Source organism: Ranitomeya imitator, chromosome 6 (assembly GCF_032444005.1).
Source record: "Ranitomeya imitator isolate aRanImi1 chromosome 6, aRanImi1.pri, whole genome shotgun sequence".
In the NCBI taxonomy this organism is placed as follows: Eukaryota; Metazoa; Chordata; class Amphibia; order Anura; family Dendrobatidae; genus Ranitomeya; species Ranitomeya imitator.
In genome coordinates this window covers 62,463,654-62,472,211 of record NC_091287.1, presented here as the reverse complement: position 1 = coordinate 62,472,211, position 8,558 = coordinate 62,463,654, and the positions used below count along the sequence as shown (strand labels likewise).

Here is an 8,558-nt window from a genome sequence, read left to right as displayed (position 1 = left end):
TGGTGGAGGCGGGGTTATACAGAGCCCATGAATATGGAGGACTATATAGAAGGTTTACTAGTTCTCTAGTGATAATCTCCTGCAGACAAAAGAGTGATTTTAACAAAACTACACTAAGTAGCCCAGTTAGTGACACATTGTTGGAATCGGGGTCTCTGTCTCTATGATATGCTGCTCTCAGATTAAGTGGCAAAACTCTGGTGACATTTCCTTTAACTATCTAGGGGACTTGATCTCCCCTGAAAACAAAAGGATTGGGTGTTGAAATTGTACCTGACTGCTCCTGATGTAGTGGAGGGTAAAGAAAGTCACAGACATCAGATGGTCCGATGTCCCACTAAAATGGGCAGGTTTGGACGGCTTCATCTAGTATGTATGTATGTATGTATGTATGTATGTATGTATGTATGTATGTACCGTATGTATGTATGGATGTCCCACTAAAATGGGCAGGTTTGGACGGCTTCATCTAGTATGTATGTATGTATGTATGTATGTATGTATGTATGTATGTATGTATGTACGTATGGATGTATGTATGTACCGTATGCATGCATGTATGTATGTATGTATGTATGTATGTATGTATGTACCGTATGTATGTATGTATGTATGTATGTATGTATGTATGTATGTACGTACCGTATGTATGTATGGATGTCCCACTAAAATGGGCAGGTTTGGACGGCTTCATCTAGTATGTATGTATGTATGTATGTATGTATGTATGTATGTATGTATGTATGTATGTACCGTATGTATGTATGGATGTCCCACTAAAATGGGCAGGTTTGGACGGCTTCATCTAGTATGTATGTATGTATGTATGTATGTATGTATGTATGTATGTATGTATGTACGTATGGATGTATGTATGTACCGTATGCATGCATGTATGTATGTATGTATGTATGTATGTATGTACCGTATGTATGTATGTATGTATGTATGTATGTATGTATGTATGTATGTACCGTATGTATGTATGGATGTCCCACTAAAATGGGCAGGTTTGGACGGCTTCATCTAGTATGTATGTATGTATGTATGTATGTATGTATGTATGTATGTATGTATGGATGTCCCACTAAAATGGGCAGGTTTGGACGGCTTCATCTAGTATGTATGTATGTATGTATGTATGTATGTATGTATGTATGTATGTATGTATGTATGTACCGTATGTATGTATGGATGTATGTATGTACCGTATGTATGTATGTATGTATGTACCGTATATATGTATGTATGTATGTACCGTATGTATGTATGGATGTCCCACTAAAATGGGCAGGTTTGGACGGCTTCATCTAGTATGTATGTATGTATGTATGTATGTATGTATGTATGTATGTACCGTATGTATGTATGGATGTATGTATGTATCGTATGTATGTATGTATGTATCGTATGTATGTATCGTATGTATGTATGTACCGTATGTATGTATGGATGTCCCACTAAAATGGGCAGGTTTGGACGGCTTCATCTAGTATGTATGTATGTATGTATGTATGTATGTATGTATGTATGTATGTACCGTATGTATGTATGGATGTCCCACTAAAATGGGCAGGTTTGGACGGCTTCATCTAGTATGTATGTATGTATGTATGTATGTATGTATGTATGTATGTACCGTATGTATGTATGGATGTATGTATGTACCGTATGTATGTATGTATGTATGTATGTACCGTATATATGTATGTATGTATGTACCGTATGTATGTATGGATGTCCCACTAAAATGGGCAGGTTTGGACGGCTTCATCTAGTATGTATGTATGTATGTATGTATGTATGTATGTATGTATGTATGTATGTACCGTATGTATGTATGGATGTATGTATGTATCGTATGTATGGTATGTATGTATGTATGTACCGTATGTATGTATGGATGTCCCACTAAAATGGGCAGGTTTGGACGGCTTCATCTAGTATGTATGTATGTATGTATGTATGTATGTATGTATGTATGTATGTATGTACCGTATGTATGTATGGATGTCCCACTAAAATGGGCAGGTTTGGACGGCTTCATCTAGTATGTATGTATGTATGTATGTATGTATGTATGTATGTATGTATGTATGTATGTACCGTATGTATGTATGGATGTCCCACTAAAATGGGCAGGTTTGGACGGCTTCATCTAGTATGTATGTATGTATGTATGTATGTATGTATGTATGTATGTATGTACTGTATGTATGTATGGATGTCCCACTAAAATGGGCAGGTTTGGACGGCTTCATCTAGTATGTATGTATGTATATATATCTATATATCGATATATATATATATATATATATATATATATATATATATATATATATATATATATAATCTCCCAGGGTTGGTGTTATAAACTATTTATCTCAATGAAAGACATTAAAAATAAATCAATATAGCATATGAAATGTTCTGTGGGCCACATCTACCATATATTAGGAATATCGCTATTCAAGGCCATTACATCCTGCATTTTTTACCAGATTTCCCCTCTGCTTGCGCCAAGAACAATTTCACAAATCAGTCAAACAGGGACGAAGCTCGGACTGGAAGCTACAGCCAGCCACTGTTTCCCTGCAGCAGTCAGCTCAGGTCAGGAGACCCGGCGGTCGGACTGTGTACAGCGATCTGAACACAGTCCAGGGACACAAACTGTGTGAAACCGGACTCTTTATAGTGGTCTCTGAGCTGGGGGTTGGAGACAAGCTGCTATCCTACACACACAGGAATAGAGGGATGTCTGTTCTCATGTCTCTCTATAGCACATGTTCAAAAACAGCAGCAGCATGGAGGACATTATATGGCAGTACTGAGCAGTGCAGCTGTGAATCCAGCTGAGATGAGACAAATCATTTACTATCAGCCGTTTATAGCACTCCATAGCTACTTTCTCATTCATAGATTCCTAAAAGTAGCATATAACTTGATTATCAGTAAGCTGAAAGTGTCTCAAGAAGAATTTATATGAGGAATTAGGCTGGGTGAGGAATTTGAAGTATGAGAAGTGGGTCATAAGTGGAGAATAAAGCAAACATTCGTACAAAACAGCATCACAAAATTTCTTATGTTCACTTGCACTATTGATTTATGTAACGCTTAAAAAAAAAAAAAAGTACAGTGTCCAATTAAAGGGGTAATTCCAGGTTTTGTGTATGTAGGGTATATCCACAGGACAAAGCTTGATCGGTGTGGGTTCCAAAGCATATCCTGATCAAGGGGTTTAATGGTCAAGTAATTCTCATTTCTTTATTTTATAACCATCTTTATTCTTACGCAAATTTTGTTAAGACGCAGATAACCCCTATAAGCTCTGCTCATAGCAGTAGGAACTGTGCTCCAAGCCTCGGTACTGCCCACAGCCCCTTGTGTCTGACAACCTCAATGTACATGGGGGCAGAGCAGGACTGAGCCCCGACTGTCCAGGCACCAAGCCAAGGGAAGCTATAGAGATGAAATGCCTAGCTCCAAAAAGGAGGCCACAATTCTGTTTATACAAAGAACAAAAAAACTACAGCAAAACCAAAGAAATGAGCCGGAACAGAAGTTAGTATATGTACAGGAGAATGTTCATGGCCATTTAACAGACAAAACTTTATATTAAAACATAACATTTACTTACAGCAGGGTATATGCTCATGTTGATTCTTACGTTTGTCTGTTAAAATGGCCACAGTGTGAACGTGCGCCTATACGTTGCGCATGTATATCAACTTATGCTCCGGCTCATCGCTTTGGTTTTGCATACTGAAGCCTAGAAGGCCATGTATACACATCCATGTCACAAATATTGAACAAAACTGTTCTTCTCTTAAAGGCATGATAAAAAAAAAGTCCATCTTAAAGGGGTTTTCTGGTTTTACGTAAAAACAATGTATAAAACTTTCTGATACGCTTTGTCCAACATTTCCTTATCTCAGTGGCTGAAAGCTCGTCACCCAGCTGCGATATCCTACACTCCGCAGTCAGGATAGCTCTTCCCGCATCAGATTCTGAACATGAAGGTTTCCATTTACTGACAGCAAGCAGAGATATTTGAAAATTGTAAAAATTAAAACTAAAAATTTATACCGACACGTAGTTGGAGTTTTTATTCAAACATAAAAAAAAAAAAGTAGGTCCTGCGTTATGTTTTTAATCCTTCCCTTTTAATGTTACACAAGCTATAAATCCTATAACTATCCAGGTCTTCAAAATGGCCCAAGGCCTAAAGGTGTATGACAGCGAGAGACGGCTGTAACGACAGCAGGCGCCATTGTGTCATCTGCTCCAACAACATCTGTTATCCCCATGTGCAACAGAAATAATAAAACCTGAAAAGAATAAAAGTCCAATGACGTGCTGGACCCGAAACTGGCCTGCAGGCGATTAATGGACGTCCTATAATCCCCTGGAGAAAATATCTGACATTTACGGAAATGAAGGGGAGGAACGCCATGAGCCCCCTGAACATCTGCACCCACTTCATGTGCCCGGCCATGCAGTCCGCTCCGGCTACCAAGTGGGTAACAAATATTCATTTTCCATATGGACACTGCAATTTGTGAGGAGCACTACAAGTATAAGGATAATCATTTCTTGAATGTTTCAACAGTAGTAATATAAAAAAAGGGATTTAAAGGGGCATTCTGTCACGATTGAGTATGACAGCAGGTATGCATTCCTGCTCACTGTAGGCCCAGAGAGCTGAACCATTTAACTACTAGAATGTTAAAGCCCATTTTACCAGGAGGAATAACAGAGGAATGAGATCTAAGAAAATAGAATTATTCTTACCGTTAATTCGGTTTCTAGTAACTCACCACGACAGCACACCTGGAGGATGTTACCCCTTTCCTAATAGGGACAGGAAATGACAAGAGGTTAAATAACCCCTCCCTCATCCTCCCCCTCAGTGTTATTATAAAGGACCACAGGAGAATGAATGCTTCAAATTATATTTATTCTTTTCAGAACGTATAACAAGCATAGGGAGGGATTACTCCTGCTGTCGTGGTGAGTTACTAGAAACCGAATTAACGGTAAGAATAATTCTATTTTCTCTAGTAACCACCACGACAGCACACCTGGAGCAGTACCCAAGAGTAATCTATTAGGGAGGGACTATAGCCCCAAGGACTTTTTCTCCAAAGGCTAAGTCCTCCTTTGACATCAGGTCTAGCCTGTAATGTTTAGAAAATGTATGGACCGAGGACCACGTGGCCGCTCTGCATATTTGCTCAATGGAAGCACTGGCTTTCTCGGCCCAGGAGACAGCTGTTGCTCTGGTAGAGTGAGCTGTGAATTTCTCTGGCGGTGGAAGGCCTTGGATCTGATAGGCCTCCAAGATTGCTCTCTTGATCCAATTGGCAATTGTAGATTTGGAAGTCTTCTTTCCCTTATTCTGCCCATGAAGATGGATAAGTAAATTTTGATCCTTCCTAATTTTATCTGAGATCTGAAGGTAATAAAGTACCGTTCTTCGAACGTCTAAAGTATGGAACTGTTGTTCCTCTTCATTTTTTGGTTCTTGATAAAAGGAAGGGAGAATTATCTCCTGTGACTTATGAAAGTCAGAGACGACTTTTGGAAGAAATGATGGATCCAATCGCAGAATAAGCCTATCTTGTAGAATCCTCATGTAAGGTTCATTGATCGACAGGGCCTGTAGTTCACCTACTCTCCTGGCTGTCGTTATAGCTATCAGGAAGGTGGTTTTCCAGGCGAGTCTATCCATTGGTATTGATGACAAGGGTTCAAAAGGTGGAAGTGTAAGTCCCTTCAGAACTATATTGAGGTCCCAAGACGGGACTATATTAATGGATCTTGGAGATATGCGGGATGCTGCCGTCATAAACCTTCTTATCCATCTGTGTTCGGATAGAGGTTGGTCGAAATACGAGCTTAGTGCCGACACCTGTACCTTGAGGGTGCTGGGTTTGAGACCTTTTTCTAATCCATCCTGTAGAAAATCAAGGATTCGGGCTAAGTTCGGCCTATCTGGGTTGGGCCGTTCAGGAGCACTCCATGATATATAGGTCTTCCATATTTTCTGATAAATGGAATTGGTAACGGTCTTCCGGCTTTTCTGTAGCGTACTAATGACCTTCTTTGATAGCCCTCTGGTTCTCAGAATTGAGAATTCAGAAGCCAGGCATTCAGGTGTAATCTTTCGGGGTCTGGATGAAGTATTGGCCCCCGATAGAGGAGGTTCTTGATCGGAGGTAGTGCTATTGGTCCATCTACTTTTAGGCTGATGAGGGACCCAAACCAACTTCTTTTGGGCCAGAATGGAGCTACTAAGATTACACTGACTCTTTCTGTCCTTATCTTCTGTAGGACCTTTGGTAGAATTGGTAATGGAGGAAACGCGTAGGCCAGAGAGAATGTCCATGGTTGGGCCAATGCGTCTACTCCTAGCCCCGGATCGGTTGGATCTAGAGAAAAAAATTGATCCACTTTTGTGTTCTGGGCGTTCGCAAACAGGTCCACTTCCGGCTGACCCCACTTCCTGACCAAAAACTGAAAAGTCTCTGGGTCTAGACCCCATTCTCCGGGATGGATCTTTTCTCTGCTCAGGAAGTCGGCCTGTACATTTATTTCCCCTCTTATGTGCAGGGCAGAAAGAGAGAGAACATGTTCTTCGGCCCAGGAAAATATTCTGGCTGATATGGCCTTTAGATCCTCGTGTCTTGTACTTCCCTGATGACGAAGATGGGCAACTGTTGTCATGTTGTCCGAGTAGATCTTGATATGGGAATTCTGTACAAGCGTTACCGCTGCTTTGAGGATTTCCTCTACAGCCTTTAATTCTCTGAAGTTTGAGGATCGTTGACTTATCTCGCTTGGCCAGCTCCCTTGAAATATGTGTTGGGCTACCGTAGCTCCCCAACCTTTTTCGCTGGCATCTACTGTTATAGAGATTGCTGGATCCTGCGACCAGGAAATTCCCTTCAGTAGGTTTTCCTTTTGTAGCCACCACGTCAAGGATGACTTTACGTGCGGTGGTATCCTGATCTTTCTGTCCAGAGAATCTGGGGATCCGTCCCAATTTGACAGAATATAAGTCTGGAGTACTCTGGTGTGGGCTTGTGCCCATGACACCATCTGGATGCACGACGTCATGGTCCCGAGAACCGACATGGCCCATCTTAGAGAAGTTATCTTCTTGTCCTTCAATGTTCTGATCTTTGCTGTAAGCAAGGTCCGTTTTTGATCTGGTAAAAAAGATGTCTGGCTGCGAGAATCTAGTAGGACCCCTAGAAAGACCTTTGTTGTTGATGGAACCATCTCCGATTTCTTGTGGTTCACTATCCAGCCTAGGGACGATAGGATCTGGACTACCTTCTGAAGGTGTTCCTGAAGAGTGGGAACTGAGGGGGCCACTATCAGTAGGTCGTCGAGGTATGGAATTATGCATATTCGTTGACCTCTGATGTAGGCCATTACTTCGGACATGATCTTCGTGAATATCCTCGGGGCGGAGGATAGCCCGAATGGCAGGACATCGAATTGGAAATGGTCTACGTCTTTTCCCCTGGCGACTGCAAATCTTAGGAATTTTCGATAAGCTGGATGGATTGGGACGTGGTAATACGCGTCCTGTAGATCTATCGTCGCCATGACGAAATTTTGTCCTATGAGGGGTACTGTGGACCTTACCGATTCCATCTTGAACCTTCTGTAGGCGACATGTTGATTCAGAGGTTTTAGGTTGATTATTATTCGATGGGATCCGTTTGGTTTCTTTATTAGAAACAAATTTGAATAATGTCCTTTGTTCTTCTCGTCTTCCGGGACTGAGGAGATTACTTTGTTGAGTAGAAGATCTTGTACTCCCGCTATCAATATGGACTGTAGCTTTGGTGTAGCTAAAGATGTTGTTCTTGACATCTTTTGAGGATATGATATCAACTCTATTTTTATTCCATCTCTGACTGATGTTAACGTCCATTGGTCTGAGCAGATTGCTTGCCAGTATGGGAGGAAGTTTGAAATACGACCCCCTACCCTGGTGGCGTCATTGTTTTCTCTGGTTTTGAGGCTGGGAAAGAAAGAGATTTCTGTCTCTCCCTCCTTTTGGGTAACTCCAGCGCCCTGTTTTACCCTTGCCTCTGTATTGAGGAGTATGCTCTTGTTGAGAGCGAAAGGGTCTTTTCCTAGGGTTTCTAGGTTCTGGCAATGTCTTCTTTTTATCTGAAGCTTTCTCCAGTAGATCATCCAGGGCCGGCCCAAACATATAATTCCCCTTAAAGGGAATCGAACAGAGCCTCATCTTTGAGGTCATGTCTCCAGACCATGATTTCAGCCAGAGTGCCCGTCTTACAGAATTTGATAATCCTGATGACCTTGCTGCCACCCTCACGGACTCAGCTGAGGCATCCGCTAGAAATCCTGTCGCTTTCTGGAAGATAGGTAGAGAGGCCAGGATCTCCTCCCTGGGAGTGCCTGAGGACAGGTGTTCCTCTAATTGACCCAGCCAGCGGTGCATTGATCTGGCTACACAGGTAGACACCGAATTGATATTAAGTAAAGATGCAGATGTCTCCCAAGACTTTCTTAGC

General features: G+C 41.5%; 1 protein-coding gene across 2 annotated transcripts in view; it reads right to left on the bottom strand.

Annotated features, from left to right (window-relative positions):
* Positions 1-8,558, bottom strand: part of ESYT2 (extended synaptotagmin 2) — a 152,717-nt gene that overhangs the window by 81,426 nt on the left and 62,733 nt on the right. The window lies entirely within an intron of this gene.